Below are 19,058 nucleotides of genomic sequence, written 5' to 3'. Positions count from 1 at the left end.
GCCCCTGGCATTGACAGGACTTTTTTTTAATCAAAATTATTATTTTCATATTGTCTGGACTTCTGTGTTCACAATTACAAGAAAACTAGTGTTGATCACGAGATGAGACGAGACCAGAAGAAGCTTTTGAAAATAGAAATGAGATTGGAAAGAATTATTAAATACTAGTGGAATACAATGTAATACAACGGAAAACAATATTCATTGAATACTAGGCTGATGATACTGGGGGGTAAAACATTTACATATTAGTCCTCTCTTTCTCTCTTCCTATAGATTCTCACGTCAAAAATGGTGCAAAAATATCAGGAGTAGAGATGCTCTTTAGGGTTATGTCGAAATTACTGCTCTAAATGGTCATATTTGTTCCATACCTTCACCTCATCTGATGTCACTTTAAGCACTGGCCAGCACCACAGGTGAGCATTTTTACCTCTGTCCCCGTTTGTGTACAAAGCGAACCATAATGCGTAGCACAAAGATATATGGTCTTCATTTACACGGTATACCCACAATTGCTAACGCGCCTGTAGATACATTCCACAGATGGGAGCCTATGCTTTTATGTTAGCATATGAACACATTACCTGCAGCTACGGACACTCCTCTAGTTTCGGCGTATCCTGAATTGGATTAAATGCAAGTCAGGTTTTTAGTTTGGTCATTTCATTCAAGGAATCGAATCATAGTGGACTGGTTCCTCAGAACAGTTCGTTAATCATCACTAAAGACTAGTTCCTCACGAATCGAATCGGATAGATATCATGATGTTTCAGACTGTCAAGTTTCTACAATTATTTTAAACATTGGCAGATTCAAATACTGATAGATTTAGCATTTCATAGTAACACAGTTCTAAATTTATTAACGCTTGGAATTTGCATTGTATAAAATAAACAGAAAAAGCTGCAGCAAGAACCACGATATTTCTCGACTGCTATAAATGGCACACGAAGAACAATAAGAAAACATAAACACAAAGGCTTTGATTTTCAGTTTAGCATCCCTTCCAGCAGCAAGGCTATATAAGACGTGGACGTACAGCTTAACGTGGGATCCGAACCATGTAAGTCCCCGCCGGCAATCGAACCCAGATCTCTCACAGCACACAAAAGAGGATGAATGAAAAATATGAACAACATATTAGACTATATACATAAGGGTCACAATTCCCTTGAGCAACAGAGGCCGCGGTGGCTCAGTGGTAGAGCGTTCACCTCTGGTGCTTGGGGTCCCGGGTTCAATCCCAGCCCCCGCCAAGTGAACTTTGTGGTGGACAAACACCGTGTGCGTGGATTTTCTCGGGGTTATCCCGTTTCCTCCCACTTTCTTCATTCCACCATTTCATTCATTACTCATCATCACCGTCTCCTTTGGTCTAACCGGCGTAGTCGCGAGACGTAAAACTCAAAGATTTCATTTCATTTTTTCCCTTGAACAACGATTTAAAAAGAAGAAGAAAAAAAAGTAATACGAACAGCTCGCAAGACGTGAAATTTCAGTGTGATAAATATAGTTCGGTAGCTTTATTCATGAATAAATAGTTCTCCCAATATTATACTAACTAGAAAAATCCTGTTTCATAAATAATAGCCGGTGCATCACCATTCCTTCTAAACCATGTGTTCAGCTCAAACTCGTTCTCGAATAGCACCAAACATCACTGTTTATAGTGTATGCTTCACTGATAGAGATGTACCGATATATCGATATCGGCTACTTGGGAGTATCGGCAAATGGACAACGATACATTTTCCGAACTATTTTCAATTTCTTTGATATTAACAGTGACACTTACATTTCATCGCTTTTAGACTTAAATTTGAGGTAAATTATTATCAATTGTACAATCGATTTCTTTATGCATGTGTATGCCTTTGATTTACACTACTCGTACTCCAAATAGTGGTGAAGATCCTCAGTCAGGACAGCAGACCCAGGAAATTATGATCCTCTATCATGGTAAAAACAATATGCAAATAGGTTTCCTTTACTTGTACCACTCGTGAAGAAATATTTCAATGGTTCCCATCATCAGTTGAAAATGAACGTCTCTTTAGTATTGGTGGACATATAATTTAAGAAGTAGAATGAAACCTGAAAAAGCAGAAACATTTATTTTTCTTCATTGTGATATGCGTTTACTGAATTTCAACTATTAGAAAATAGAGTTAGTGTAAACAAGTGATGGCAAATTACTAAATTGTGTACAAATGTTTCGAAACTACTAAAATGAATGGAACTTTTGAAATAAACTTTTTTAGTTTGTATTTTCACTAACTTTTTACAAAATTTGAATAGAATAAAGAATGTACTTCCTTTTATTTGTTATGTTACTTCTTCAAGGCCATACAATTACAATCAAGTGGCTTATAACACTTTATATTTACGAAAAATATAATTTTACAACATTCATTTCAGAATTGAAAGAAAGTTTTCGTCAGGTTTTCGTATTTCGTTTTTTTTAATGATATAGTTTTTATGCGAGACGGATGTGTTACAGATTTTCTTGATGTGATGAACAATCCTTTTGTAAAAACTATGAGTTCCGAAAAGCGAACTGGGGGTTAAGAATGAGTTCATAACAATGTATGTAACTGTTGGAAATATCTTGTACAAAATTTTTACTGGTTAGGAACAACTTTTTCACCCACCACCTTCGAATATCAGTATGTCAGCTAAGATATACCTGGAAGATCCAAAAGTAGTCCACATCAGCATCGACGACCTTCTGCCAACATTCTAGAAGGCCATGGATTCCATCGCGGTAGAACTTGGTAGGCTCTGAAGCGAAGAAGGTATCAAGTGCATTTTACATCTTTACTAGGGATTTGAACTGGCTTCCTCTAAGGTGATGATTGTCCAAGGAATGGAACAGGTGATAATCGGACGGTGCAATGTCCGGGGAGTATGGTGGATGCAATAGTATTTCAAGGCGTACAATGGTGTCCCGGGTCATCCTAGCCACGCGGGGCTTAGCGATGTAGGACCCATTTGCGATTCAGAATTGCTGGCTCCAGAGTTTTGAGTTTTTCTTGAACACGACTCAACTGCTGACAGTATGTTGTTGCATTGATGCTCTGACCAGCTGGTACCAGTTCCCGATGGACGATGCCGCGAGTAGTCCACCAAACACAAGGAGGACGTACTTCTGATGCGGTGGTGGTTTCGGCTATTTTGGGACCGGTTCATGGGATGCTAACTGATGACGGCACCTTGGAACTTCGTACAGGGCCCGCTTCTCACCACAGGTCAACACCCTGTCCAGAAATGTCTCCTTTTTCAGACAAGATACCGAAGAAACACAGGTGTCTGTTCGCGTTGCCTTCTGGCCCGTAGTCAAATCATGTGGGACCCATTGACCCAACTTCTAGTGCTTCTCAAGTTGATGGAGGTGCTACCGAATGGGTTCTCCACTCACACTGAATTGTAGTCCCAGTTCCTCACATGTCTGGTCGCACTGTTGCTTCAATTGCTGCCTGAATATCTTCATTTTATACAGGTGTTGTTCTTTCGGCACATGGTGCGTCTTCGAGTGTTTCGTAACTGTCCTTAAACATGTTAAACCACCGCTGCACTGTCCGCGTCCCAAAGGCCTGGCATATCTTCCGCCCTGCTGCAGCGGCGTTTGATCCCAGTTTGAACTCGTACAGCATACACGCCCTTATTACTACGTTCTGTGGAGGTTCCATGTTCACACTCTGTCCTTACGCAAGTTCTGCCACAACCAGGTAGTATTTTGGATATATCCATACCAGCAACTGACCTTCGCCTTACCTTCATTCGCATTCAAGTCACGGTGTGAGGGCCAATTGGACACAGATCTCTACAAAAACGACATAATTTTCTTGGTTATCTTTATATCTTCACGATCTCGAAAACTATTTGTCAGTTTTTTACATGTCAGCTGTTTCCATCCCCCATGCCGATGATCTGATACGAAGCATAGTTAGGCTATGGTCCGCTCAGTACGGCACTTAAAAGTCATTAAATTCGTTGCAGCGATCTAGGAGTTGGCCACCAACAGAGCCGTAGCTAGGGCGGGGGGAGCCGGCCAGTTGCCCCGGTCGCTGATAGCAAGGAGACGCCGAACGAGCAAGAGGAAAGGAAAAGTGTTGGAAATGAGTAAACGATGCGTCGCCTCGAAAAAATATTGGCGCCCTTTTAAATAAATAGTATTGTCAGTTTGCAAAGAAATAGATTTGTTAAAAATTTTATTGCTCACTGGCTCGCAACCCAACGTTTCAATAACATTCACAGCAAGGTTTGCTCTTACTTAAAGAAAATTATTATATATGATTTGTTAATGACGATGTGATATACAGGGTGCCGAGCCTGTGTAGGCAGGATCGTTTACAAAATCAGAAACGGTCAAAGTCTAAAATACGTGTTCGGTGTTTTGATAGTGATGAGTTAATCACGCTTTTCTTCCCAATCGGACTACACGACTGTGAGAATGAAGGTATGAAAATGAGAGGAGTCAAAAGACACACACAAACTGCAGTTTGTGCGGAATTACTGAAAATGAAGGGGAAACATAATAGTTTCGAACTTGAAGCAGTTGTAAAATAAGGGCTTAAGGAGTCAGAACTTAACCCAATGAATTTCATCTTCCTCACAGACTGGACACTATCAGTGTTTTTTAATTTTTTTTATTTATTCCATTGACACATGAAATGCTTCCAATTTGAATGAATTTATTCGGATGAATACATTTCTCCATCACTTTATTGGGTTCCTTCTGAATTTCCGTTACATTTCACAAAATATTTTTTTACTATAAAAGAATCGAAATTAACATGCTAATTGTGTGGTCACATACAGAATAAAATTACAAAAGTTTACAATTATTACTGTCACCCGTTTCGAACTTTTTAGTTTCTAATGTATTTCATTTCTTATCAGTAGTATGAAAGGTAAATACTTGTAAATTTACATACTGTTCTCCAAGTGGATTTGTGTACAACCAAAGTTTTTTTTTTTTTTTTTTTTCAAGTTTAACAAAAAGTCCAAAATAAGCTTCTTGAAAACAGTTCTTATTTGTAAAAGAATACATGATGATCGTTTTTGGCTGTTGCAATGGTCTGTCCAAGCAGCGTGATAAAAATTCAGTGTGGCGTAACAAAAAAGCTGCTTCTCTTATATATTAAAAAAAAAGAAAGGGAAAAGGGTTGGTAAGGTAAATGTAGGGAGCGTCGAAATCTCTTGTTACGGCTCTGGCCATCAAACATCGTTACATTCATTTTTATGTGGTAAGCTCCTCTACCCCCTTAAAATGGAAATCTTCAAAAACGCTGGAACATGTGTTCTGTATTTTTAATGAAGAGTATATATATACACACACCGTATTCCACCTTTCTGCCGTATCTCATGACGAGCTCGTGAGATACTGCATTTTGGGCATAATTTTGTAGTGCCCCGCTATGACAACTGTACACTGCAGTTTATTGTGTTTAATTTATGTTTTATTTTACGTTTTGTTTGTTCGCGTATTTAGTTTATGTTACGTGTTTTGATTTGATTTCAGTTATCTTTCGTTTTTCTTAACTTATTCAATTTCTCCCTCATTCTCAATCTGTACCCAAATGCGTATATAAATAAATACGTTAGACTGAAATTTTCGAGTGTGGAGTAAGAATATTAAAATTATCACACTCATAGCGGGGCACTACAGCTTTGTTTTTATATATGTAGCTAAATATGCAATTTGCAGTGTCGCATCGTAATATAAAAGAAACATCTGACGCACAGAAAGAAAGATAGCAGAATTTTAGTAATTGCACAGTAACGCGTCGAATGAATAAAGATACCTTAGTGGATGATGAAGTTATATGGAGATGATAAGTTGAATACCAATGAAGTTATCTTTGAAAGATAAAAAGAAAAAAAGTGTATTTTAGTTGAAAAACATAACGTATAATATAGTTATTGTTTTAAGTGGCAAGTGGAAGGAGTTGAAATTTCCCTGAATCGTTGTTTAAAAAGAAAAAGGAAAAATGATGAGGAAGGAAATAAACAAGGAAGAGCCGAAGAAGACAGAGAATAAAGTAATTTCTATTGAATCAAATGATCGAATGAATGAAATGGGTAACATGAAGGACAATCTTCATGATGCGACACACAGTACGATGGATTTTCAAAGTAAGAAAATAAGTGAAATGTATTCAAAAGAATCTGATATAAGTAATTTAATGGAGGAGGTATTTCGAAAGGAAAATACTCATAAAGAGGAGGAATTGATATTAATGAATTAATTCGGTGCCTGATTGGAGAAATTTCCAAAATTGGACGAAAACTGGATCGGAGCACCCAGGAAATGGTAACGTTTAGAGCTGAATTGCGAAGAGCTATGAACGAACGAGTGAGAAATGTGGAAAACGATATACAGGAACTAAAGGGAAAGGAAGACCAGACAGAGGAAAGAGTAGATAAATTAGATGTGAAAACAAGTGAATCGCTCGCAACAGACACTGGAGAAATGGTAGAAGAGATAGTATCACTGAATAACAGTCATAATGATGAAGATCAGTCAATTTTGCACCTGTTAGAAGGAGTTAACACTAATGCTAATTTCTCGTCGAGGAATCGAAATGAGAAGGACGAACGAAGGATTAAGATATATTGCTGTGAATCATACAATAGTCAAATCCTATCGTTGTAGTTGCTGTAGAAAAAGAGGAAGAGGACGACATATATGTTTGTGGCGCCTACACCAAAGAAAAGTCTCTTTGCTAGAAAATGAGTACGTTACACGGACTATTTCAAGGTGGACTGTTAGGAAAACTCAAAGACCCTGTGCTATGGCTGAAATTCGTTTGTTCATCCATGGAGGAAAGATTAATCAGATCTTCAACTTATCGGAAATTCGATGGAAGAATTCAGGAGAAGAAGCTGAAAAATAGATTCAAAATTGAGAATGCAATTAGAGAAATAGTAATGATGGAAAGCATTGCTTGAAAACCGTATCGGAAAAGGAAACAAAGAAAATGGAATAAGGTGCTACGGCGAAAACACTGGAATCCGATAGAAGACAGTATTAGAACTCTAAACAGATGAAACTATACTAAAAGTAGATAAAATAATGCATCAAAAATGGATATGGCGAAGGGGAGGACATAATTAACTGAACAAAGAAAAAAGCTACTCAGCACCTTTAAAGTTGAAGCTAGAAGATATTGTAAAGTTTGAATTTTATTGTTATCATGTTCATTGTTCGAATATTATTAAAAAGATTGAGCAGTATTGTTACAGTGTTTGTGTTTACTAATTATAAGTTCGTGTTTCTGTAAAAGTAAAACTTTGTGCGTCACTAAATTTCATTTCTGTGTTCTGTAGAACCATGTAGAGTTATGCGAATCTTGAGAAATTGTGTTGTATTAGTCAATTTGGTCAAGAGGCCGGCTGGAACACACAACTTTAGAAACTGAAAATACTTAAAATGTTGAACGGAATAAAAAGAACGACCGCTCCATAAATATAGTAATAAAATTCAGATAGAAGAGATAGTAGCTGAAATGACTGCGGCTGTAATGAAAGTGTCGAAGAAAATTTTATATGTAGTTAATTTTTTTCTTTTATAACGATGGGGAGAGCTATAGTGCCCCACTATGACAACTGTACACTACAGTTTATTGTATTTAATTTATGTGTTATTTTACTTTTTTGTTCGCATATTCAGTTTATGTTATATGTTTTGATTTAATTTAAGTTATTTTTTGCTTTTTGTTAACATTCAATCTCGCTCTCATTCACAATCTCTACCCAAATGCATATATAACTATGTTAGACTGAAAATTTCGAGTTGACTAAAAACACTAAAATTATCACACTTGATGCTGGCATTAGTATTTTCAGTCGTCGAAACGTGTGAACCTATATCAACTTTACCTATGCACTTATAGTAAAATCCATTACATTTATCTGAACAGATCACTAGCATAGTTATGGTATCAATAGTTGACATTTTTTAATTGTTACTGTATCTCATAATCAATAAACTGTAATGACCATTACTTGCAGACATTATGTTTACTTTATTAATATCGATTTTTTAACTTGTATTAAACAAATTATATGATGGTATTTTAAATAACTAACTAAAAATTTTGAAGAGAAGACGTTGATATATTAAATTACGTGCATTATTTCTAGCAGTGGCTGAGCGGAGCTTTGGATGTTAAGAAATCCCCAAATCAATAACTTTCGTAGTGACAATAGATTCTGTTAACTATATCGCCCCTGAAACAACCAAATGTACTTAAAATGTAATTTTCCTGGTTTTACCTGGCGTTGTAGTTGCCCAGGTCTCGTATTAGTAGTAGTATATACTAATTTTCTTAAAAATAAACAAACATCTTATGTTGTTGTTACATATGTTGAATAATCCTTTCCCAAAACAGACTTTGTTGTATCTATATTTTCTTCTTTTTTTTTTCTTCAGCAAGTACCATAATTTTAACATTTTTCGCCAAATCGAAGCTTTAATCTAATATGTTTATATGGGAACTTGGGGTACAGATTAAGAATGAAGGTGAGATTGAGTAAGTAAACAAAAACGTAAAATAACTGAAATTTAATCAATAATCACAACACACAATATGCGAACAAACAAAGCAATACACAAAACATAAACAAAACAAACTTTAGTATACAGCTGTCATAGCGAGTCAGTAATCCCTTTAGCACACGCTGTTCGGAAAACAAATGAAATAAAAACCTAAGTTGGGCCATGATCCGCTCGTGTAGTGAAAATAATCAAGATCGATCCACTAGCCTAAGTTAGCCGTCAAACATTTTTACGTTCCATAAATTATGTTTGGTAGCGGTAGGACTTGACAGAACATATTCTTGAACGCTTGTGTAAAGTATTTACAATCATAGGCTTTTTTTTCATTCGTCTTATTTTTCTTTTGCTAGCAAAAACAACAGGATACCTTCCTCCTTTCTTTTAGCATCAGGGTGGATGGCCAGGTCAGAAATGTAAGTTCAAAAGATCCCATTCGCTCGAAAAGAAATCGCCATAATGATCCATGGACAACTCTGCCAACTGTTTGGCGTGGGGATAAGAAATTAATGCCAGCATAAGGTCGTAGAAATTATTCATTATGTTTATTACCTTTGAATATAGTGTATGGTTATTTGAGCAAAATTTTCACAGTGTTGCTCATGGAAAACAATTTGTGTATATTAAAAAAATAACCAAGGTTTAACCTGCATTCTAAGCTTATGATTTTGCGTTTCCTTGTTTTTCATTGATTTCCTTATGGAGTTGTATTAATTGTCACAACCTCACACATCACGTCTTCGAATGATGATGAAGTGTAGACTTTAAATTTTAAGTATTCAGGATATCACTTTTCCAGATCCCTTAATGTGGTTTCCAGAATGTCAACGGTAATCACTGGCTTCATACTTTTCTTTCCTTCTTTTGATACGTACATATATATATATATACACACACACAACCGATTGTGATTGACGTAATTTCAAACTTCAAGGAACAACTAATCTCACCTAAAACTGAGAACGACAACTATACAGACAATGTAGATTAGAGCGTATGAGAAATACCATACATCATTAAAGCGTCTAGGATTCCACATTAGCAACACAGGTAACATTTATCATTGGCACCACAAGTGTGATTACTCATGAAGGATTTAACGCACTTATAATTACATATAAGAGGGTTCGGCATTTACTTCGCTCGAACTACCCGTTCACAAGGCGGTTTCCCTCCATAGCATCACCATGACTATATTAACTATACATTTACCTGGTTGTGTACTGTACAGATGCGAATTTATCAGGCACATTTACTCATACTTTGTTAATAAACAGATTATAGTAGAATAACTATATCAGTAATTTTCAGACGGATTAAATATCATTGGTTCAATAAATTACTCAGTTTCGAACATTAAAATGATAAAGAAGGATTATGGTATTTTGTAAGGTGAGATCGAATCATTTGAGGGAACCCTAAACTTGTTTAGTCGTACACATTGCAAAATTATACTTTAAATTCTTCGCAACAACTTCAAAATTGTTATAGGAAGAGTTTTAATCTTTAATTAACTTACAACACATCTATATTTCCCATAAGATTATCAAATCACTGGAAAACAGTATCACGTAATTCGTAACTATGTATATAACATGACAAGACAATCTCTCTCTTTTTTTCTTCTTCTTCTTAACGTGAATTAGATTTCCGATTTATATTCTGTAGAAATCAATACATATTTAACATATTGTGCATATGAAATCACTCTAATTAACGATATAAATTTATAAGACGTATTTTCTGAACATTCAGTGAATTACACACGTTCAATTATAATAATTAATAAATCGTACAGATACAATATAGTATGGTACAAATATTTAAAATTTTACATTAAATAAAAGGTCATCTTATGATATTTCTTAGCATAAATAATCTCTGACATAAAATACTAAATTGAACATTTTTCTTATTCGAGACGGAGCTACTTAAAGAGATGTCAGAGTTTATTTTTTCTGTAATGAAACAAATCTAAAATCTGGTTCGTTGCATAATATAATAAATTACAAATTTTATATGCGCGTGAAGCCTCTATCGGTACAGCTGCATTAACGTACGTATAGCTTACATTGACTTTTTTGAAGAAACGCCATAGACCCGAAATATATAGTGAAAGGTGATGACCCATGGTAAATCGAAGCTTTTTAATCCATACTAGCTGTACTCAGTTCTAGCTGCTTCATAACTGCATGCCATACTTCTTGAACTGACGTTTGCTCAACAATCTCTTCATCCGGAGAACATTAGAGTGAGTCCTCGTGGTCTGAGAAATCTTCCCCAGGGAACCTGGGCATGGAATTATGTGCTCTGCTTTCGGTTGAACTTTCTTGGGAATGAATGGTCGGAATATTAACCAACTCATTGTCGAGATTATGATATTGTTCTTCATACCCTGGCGAAATTGTATCTAGTTGTATTAAAACTGTAATTGATTACAATTGTTTAGGTTGAATTAAGTCTTTCGGCCGACGTCCTCCTTTACCTTAGCCGTCCCTGACGGAGTGTTCTGAACTTAGAGAGAGATTGCACCTCTTCGGTGGGGTAGACCATGCCACATAGATTTTTGTCTCCATAGAGGAAACAGAACTTGCCCACTTCAGGACACTCGAACTTCACGTGTCTGAGGCTACATTGTTTGCAACGTCTTGTTTCCTCAGCTTTCCTAGGCGAGGATGTTACTGCATCTAAAGAATTTAACTTGAGAGACTGCGAACATCTGAAGGGTGAGCGGATGGCATTTAGCTCATGTGAAACTGAAGATCCTCAACTTATGTTCTGTGTTTTTCATCGTAGTTGTCAAGTTAATTTTACTCAAAGGGAACGGACCAGTGGCGGCTAATGTTAGTGTTGCAGCGTTGCACAACGACCAAAGTATTTCAAGAAAAAAAATATTGTTATCAATAGTAGTAAAGAACAGAAAAAATACTTTTTAATACTCGCATATATACACTTTATATAACATATTTTTTACTTCTGTAACTGTTCGTTCCGTTAATCCGTTTTAAAAAGCGAAAAATAATCCGTCACAGAGTCTCTAATTTATATTGTGTTGCAGCGAGCATACAACGACCAGATTCCTTCAGCGCGGCAATTGGAGCAAATGTTAAGTCTCCTTTCCCTTATCTCAGAAGTTTAAGGGACTGGTCGTTGCAGTGCTTCTGCAACACAGCACGGTTTCCAGTGAAGAGAAGGTTTTTTGCGCTAAATAAGATTTCTGAATTTTCTTTCACTAGCAATTAACAAATGAAATTTGTTTTTATGCATTCATATTTTTAAATTACGGGACCATACTGAAGCAAATCAATATAATGACAATTAAAAAAAAAAAAAAAGAGAGAGAGAGAGATTGCAGAATTACAAAATAAAAAAGAAAATATCTAGTAAAGGGGAAAACAAATGAAGGTAGACCCGCATTTACAAGTTAATTCTTAGCTTATATTGATAATGAAGGCTTCTTCTACAGTAATTTGTGAATCAAATATTAATAAGTCAGTATGTAGAATCGCTTCCCCCCCTCTGGATAGTATTTTAGTATAAACATATTTCTTTTATAAAATAAGTATATTTTATACTCTTGATAATTTCCACATAAAACTGTATGATGGGGAACGCCACATTGAGTTTGGGACTAGTTAGCAATGCTCAGGGGTGTAGCCACGAGGTGGGACCACCGGGTCCGGACCTCCCAAAAATTTCGAAACTTGACTAACATTTGTAGACTTTCTTAACGAACTATACTTGTTTAACAGAGAAACGATTGATGTAGGCTAAATATTTTATTTTACGCCTCATCATGTACTCTTCTTTTCTTATAAAAATAATCGTTCTATCATTTTTTTTCTAAAAATATAGGTGACAGTAAGTAAGAATTACTTATCGTCTTTTCGGGTGCAGTATAAGACAGGTTCCATATTATGTAGACGTATTGGACCTCCTCAAATACTTTGGACCCCTCCCAGTTAACATTTCTGGGTGTAGAACTGGCAGTGCTGTTTGTTTTGATGTTCTTTGATTCTTGACTTCTGTTACATGCTGATCCTTCATCTGGCGGGTTTCGAGGTTTCATTTCCAGAACACATCACATTGGTAAGCGTTGTTTCGCCTATGTGGAAGTATATTGTGTTCATCGTGCATTGTGTAACAACCAAGACGGATGATTTGGAATGTAGTTTTTTTCTTTTACGCACATGTGTGTGTGTTGATGTATGAATATGTGACATTCGGAATTCATATACCAGTACCTCTTTTGTATCACCTGGTTTGTTTTTTAATTATTATGTTTAATTTTATTGTGTGTGCTTTAATTGTGTAAATAACCTACAAATTCTGAAGGAATTGTATACCATGACTTCTGTAAATACACCATGTTACAAAAACCATTGACCAGCTTTCAACTGAGGAAAAATTAAGGCTTAGACAAAACAAGCAAAGGGCAATTCAGGAGAGTGTTCGAAAAAAAAAATCCAGTTTAAATTTACAGGATATCTTATGGCAGTAGTGTTGTTTGCACCAGATACATTTCCTCAATTTATTTTAAATTTTCCTGCATAAACTGTGAATAAAGTGTGTTCAATGTACATTTTTTATAACACTAATCTCTGCTACGAACTCTCTTCAGTCAACGCTGAAGAGGAATTCGGATCACTGTTAGGGACTGAGTTTGCTAGAATGAATCTTTCGCGATAATCTAGAAAAAATATTTAGTGAATCTACAAAGCTTCTGAAATTAATATTAACTGTACCTATGGTGTCAGCAAAAGACGAGAAGTTTTTTCAACATGAGAAAGAATTGACACTTTCAAGGAATTGAATGTCCCAAGAAAGGTTATCACCATTGGTTATGCTTTCCATCGAAAAAGACCTGGCAATAAGAATACCAGAGTTCAACCAGCATGTATTAGACAGACTTGCTCCAATCAAAGAGAGGAGAATGAACTTACTAATTAATTAAGGTGATTAATCGGATAAAATGTTCTGCATTTTTTTTATTTTTTAAAACCAGAATTTTATTTAATTTAACATGTCACATAGCATTTGCATCTAAAGTTATGCTGATTAGTCAATGAGTCAACTTTATATCTTCTGTCTCAGCGTTCGTACTGCAACACCCGAAACCACAATCCACCGGCCGCCACTGGAACGGACATGAACCTATCATCCGGACATTCAAATCAAACCTAGTCCATTTGGTAAACATAAGAAAGATATGTTCATGCACAAAAAATTAGGCGTCATGGAGAACGGAGTAAACCCCTAGAGCCCATTAACTCTCTTAGTATAAAGAAAATCGTAAACTCGTAGTGAATTAACTATTGCATGAATATTGTTCATTGGAAAGTCGTGATTTAAGTTAATTATCTTCAGTATGGAACAAGCTTTCCAGAGGTGCTATGTATTGGGGCCATAATGTACTTGAACGGGGAAAATTGGGAGAATGTCGGAAAAATTCCCTCCAGAAATCCCTCCCATCAACTTTGGACCCCTTTAGAATGGCCCCGGCTAAAAGCACACAATCCAAATGTATCTCGAAAAATACTATAGAGAATAAGAAATGACTAGACCAAGATGATGACGATGTGAAAACGGCAGTGAACTCTTGGTTATCGGAGCAGGCGGCAAGTTTTTATGAAGAGGTTATTTTGAAATTGGTTGAGAGGTGTGATAAGTGTTTGAACAAACTTGGCAACTATGTCGAAAAGTAGAGTAAAGTATGTACTTTCTGAAAATACATTTACTTTTTTGAAATAACCTTTCGTTGTGTACTTAAGTTCAAACGGACCTTACTTAAAAAACACGCCTCGTACATATAAGTTAAGACTTGTTACATAATATTCCATAAATGTATAGCAGGTCAAGGTCTATCACTGTGCCAAGTTTGATCCAGATAGGATGAGTTCGGTTGATATACAGTATATCCTTGTCATTGATGTTTCAAGGAAATACTAAATGAAGAACAGAAAAATAAAAATAATAATTTTGGACTAAATCAAATGTTCGGCGTACAAATCTCTGCACTAATTATGAAAATTAGTGGTTTTTTTTCTTAGGACAAGGTATATTTCTTTATTTTTTTTTTTTCCACGTTGAACTTGATAAAACTCTTGTTGCTTGTTATCAGCGCACAATGTCATATAAACTTGATCCCGAGATAAGATATACAGTAAAAAAGATTGTTTGCATAATGGAGTATATTCGCTCATTTGCCTCGATATTGATTTGATCAAGATCTCTGCGAGTTGGAATATGTGTTCGTTAAAATGTTCTTGTGTAAAATCAGTGCCTTGTTATTATGCGTAAGACATATTGTAGATGTTGTATTATTGTTAATGTTGTTACTTTCAATTATTATAATATACGGCGTTTTAAGTGTGGGTTATATTAAGATATGTGTTCGGTATTGTTATTGTTTGTTCGTAACGTAACGACGAGTCGGAATGAGTTTTATATCCTTGTTGTAGATAGTATAAAAGCTGCCTGTATTATAAAATTATATCAAGACTAATTATTTTCATAAGTATGCAGAGAGGTTCGAAATTCGTCATACGACGTGTCAGTTAAGATTTGCTTCTACTTGTATCTCGCGAATCCCTTTCGCAAACTATTATTAAGATTTCTGATTAGATACAGTTCAAATTCGAAAATTAGAAAATTAGATACAGTTCAAACACAATAACACTGTTGTTCCGGTAGAAAGATATATACATTGTTTACTTTTATTGTTTATTTTCTAATAATAATAATAATAATAATAATAAAGTCTAAACTACATTGACGGAAAAAATATTTACTTTAATTGCGACTGAGCACAGTGTTCGTTAAACAGCTCTGAAACCTGTGATCAGGTATCAGGGTGTCTATCGGTCACGAATGTCACGAAAAAATCACGAAATCAGAAAACGGTCATGAAAGTCACGAAAAAGTCACGAAATTTAGCTTTTGGGTCACGATTTTGTTTTTAACTGTACAAATGTAAGTACAAATTGGAAAATTTCGTTCTATAAAATGTCAAAATTCACCACCAAAAATGTCTATGGTCGGCTTTAGACGACACCAAATCGCAAGCAAAGTACGTTTCTATCGCATGGATGAAAATTCGACCTAATTCGCACCCGAATTTGCTCTTGAAAATGTTAGGAAATTTTATGATTTGGTGAAGAAAAGGTCACGAAAAAGTCACGAAATTTCATTTGGAATTTTAGGAGACACCCTGGGTATCGATTTTTTTTTTTTTTAAGCAGCAGAATAGAACGATAATGAAATTGTTAAGGAAACACTAACTAACTAACTCTATGGCCTATGGAACCCGGAGTTTCAATGCCGCGTTGACAAAAGCTCTCCACTGACTTCTATCCTTAGCTAACTGCATCCAGTTTCTACTTCGTATTCCAATCTCTGCGAGATCCATCTTAATATTGTCCTCCCATCTGCGCCTAGGTCTTCCTAATGGTCGTTTTCCGATTGGTCTTCCAGTCAAGACTTTGAAATCGTTTCTGCTTTCTTCCATTCTAGCTGCATGACCCGCCCACCTAAGCCTCCTAGACTTGACGACCCTAACAATATTGGGCAAACCATATAAATTATGTAGTTCCTCGTTATGAAGTTTCCGCCATTCCTCATTCCTGTTCCTCTTGGGTCCGAATATTCGTCTCAGGATCTTGTTCTCAAATACTTTCAGTCTATGTTCTTCCCTCAGAGTAAGTGACCATGTTTCGCAGCCATACAAAACAACAGGCATAATTATCGTTTTGTACATTTTAAGCTTCAAATTCCTTGACAGAATTCGCGACGACAAGAGATTTTGAACCGAATAGTAACACGAATTCCCTGCTTTTAGTCGACATTTAATTTCTCCGTGAGTATGATTTTCCTCTGTTAATATTGATCCTAGATATTTGAAACTATCCGCTTTATCAAAAGTTTTATTTAATATTTTAACGCATCCATAATTTGCTGTATTCCGTTCCCGACGCACTTCCTTAAGAAAACACACTAAAGTGTTTCACAGTGTAAATGTAGCGGGAGATCCGGGTTCATTTCCTGATGAGAGCGCATGTGGTTCGAAAAAAATGAAGTGATTTTTTTTTTAAGTTTAACGTCCAACGATTATGCACTTTATTCTAAGGGAGACGGATGAATAATGAATGATTGTGAAAATAATTTTTATGCTCTCCCGTCGGAAATTGAACCAGGGACCACGTGCACCAAAGATGCATGCGCTAGCCACTAAACCCGGGAACATATAAACCGTAGGCAACAGGGAGGTTGGCTGCATATAGTTCGAATCCCACATTATGCTGTAGAGCCTCGCTGCTGAACAGGGATATGCTAGAACTCTTTAACTCAGCCGTATATGATATAAAGAAATTCGCTCGCTGCTTAACAGGGATATGCTAAGAACTTAACTCAGCCATATATAATATACAGGAATATGACGTGCAAGTGGGGAAATTGGGGTTACAGTTATTATATGTCCATATCTCGGAATCCCTTAAGGTTAGAAACGTTGAGTTTTGTATTTAAACTTTTCATTAAAATAATTACCTAGAACAGAAAAAGAGAGGTAGCAATTAATGTTAATATTCCGTATCTCGGCATCGTTTAATATATGTATGTATTATATATTAGATCTTAAAGCTTAATAAAGATAAGAAGGAGTAGAGGATTCAAATTAGTTCCAAAGTTGATTAAACTATTACCAGCTCTGAGAACACCTCTTTGGACATTTGTATATTAGACAATGAAACTTCGTATTGAGACTTTTCATTTAAAATAAGTAAAAATGTGTTACAGCGTTTTTAATATTTTATCGAAATGGGAAGGAAACGAGGGGAGGGGGGAAGGAGTAGTTCTCTGAGATGCCCCTGACTTGGAGTTCCTTCGTTTTAGAGAAATAAATTTGGTATTTAGACTTTCAATTCAAAATAATTAAAAATGTATGTCTGTTTCTGAATATTTGACATAGAAAGGGAAAGGGGTAAAGGGCGAGTCGAATTCGCGTCGCGTCGCTATCTTCAACCGCTCGGCTTGGCAGAAGTTCCCTGATTATGTATTATATGTATGTTGATCCTTATCGTTGAGTTGATTTTGAGTTTAACGTCCCGTTCAGCGGTGAGGCTACAAGAGACGTGGACCTACTGATGAACGTGAAATCCGAACCACATGAGCTCCCACCGGAAATCGAACCCGGGCCTCCTACGCCAAAGGCGCGTGTGCTAACCACTTAGCCACAAAAGAGCTCATATTGATCCATATCATTTTAATGGAATAGAGTTTGGAACGGTCAAGCGGCGACCACAGCGCCGGCAATCTGAAACAGGCCTGTCTAGAGAGGTAAGTGGTCTGTCTAGAGTGGAAGTGTGATTTTTCAAATGAAAAAAGATAAATTGTGATCCAAATTGAGAATGTACGAAAAAAAAAAAAGATATGTTCAAACATTTTTTTTGTTTTAAAATGACTCCTTTGCCTTCAAAGTAACGTGGAAAATTAAATGTAATACAGTGAAGCCTTTGAATAATCTAAACTGATGAGACATGATCTTTTATCCGTAAATGATATATATCCATTAATTGTATATGTAAATGCAGGCTGTACTCAGTGTTGGAATTACTGTCGAAATGAGAGGGAAACACATTTTTTTTTTTTTACTGAGATGGGCCCATGACTAATTTTTATTTTATTTACCTTTTGTGTGCTGTTTTATGTAATGTAAATGAAATGAAATCTTTGAGTTTTACGTCCCACGGTTATGATTATGTAATGTAGTGAACCTGTTTGATGTTTCATTTATAAATTCATGATCGTATTGAATATGGAGTAAGAAAATTTTGTCTTAAAGTACCCCCTCTCGAAGGGCGGGGAGCCTCCGTGGGGGGAAGTTGCCCCCTGCCCCCCACAAGTTACGTCCCTGCACTGAGGTTACTGGGATGATTCAATATACATTTGTTCGTTCGTCTGCCTGTATCATACATACTACAGGGTACCACTTTCGGTCTCCTAAGTTTAAATTTTCAGGGTACAAGCACGAGACACTCAAGTTCCTGTAGATTTTGGCGGCATACCAACGTAAAATTTCAAAATGGCTGCCATTTCTTTCAAAATAGCAGGTATCCACGTTACAAAGCCCAATTTTCGTTTTTTAGGTTGACATTTTCCGAGTACGAGCACGTAACACTCTAAGCTGCAACACGTTAGCTGTATATATTTTGGCGGCGATCCAACGTAGAATTTTAAAATGGCGGCCATTTAAAAAAATAGCAGTGAATACAAAATTGTTGCAAGTTGTGACAGTGATAATCTTGAAATATAAATCACATTTTAACACTTTTACCCCAAAGACAGTGAAATATTTCGAAAAAACTCAGTTAAACCCGAAAAAAAAAACAAACTCGAAAATACCCGAAAAAACCCATATGGCCCCAGGTGGGTTGGGCTTTTTCAGAAAAACCCGGGTTTTTTCAAACCCTGGTACAGACCCAGTTAACACAGTGTTTTC

At 36.1% G+C, this 19,058-nt stretch overlaps 1 protein-coding gene across 2 annotated transcripts in view; it reads left to right on the top strand.

Annotated features, from left to right (window-relative positions):
* The window catches only part of bigmax (helix-loop-helix-leucine zipper transcription factor bigmax), a 69,313-nt gene that overhangs the window by 2,383 nt on the left and 47,872 nt on the right, over window positions 1-19,058 (top strand). The gene's annotated exons all lie outside the window — the stretch shown is intronic.

Source organism: Thermobia domestica, chromosome 2 (assembly GCF_964235325.1).
Source record: "Thermobia domestica chromosome 2, izTheDome1.hap1.1, whole genome shotgun sequence".
Lineage (NCBI taxonomy): Eukaryota > Metazoa > Arthropoda > Insecta > Zygentoma > Lepismatidae > Thermobia > Thermobia domestica.
Note: the sequence above shows the minus strand (reverse complement) of the source record. Positions and strands in the feature narration are given on the sequence as shown.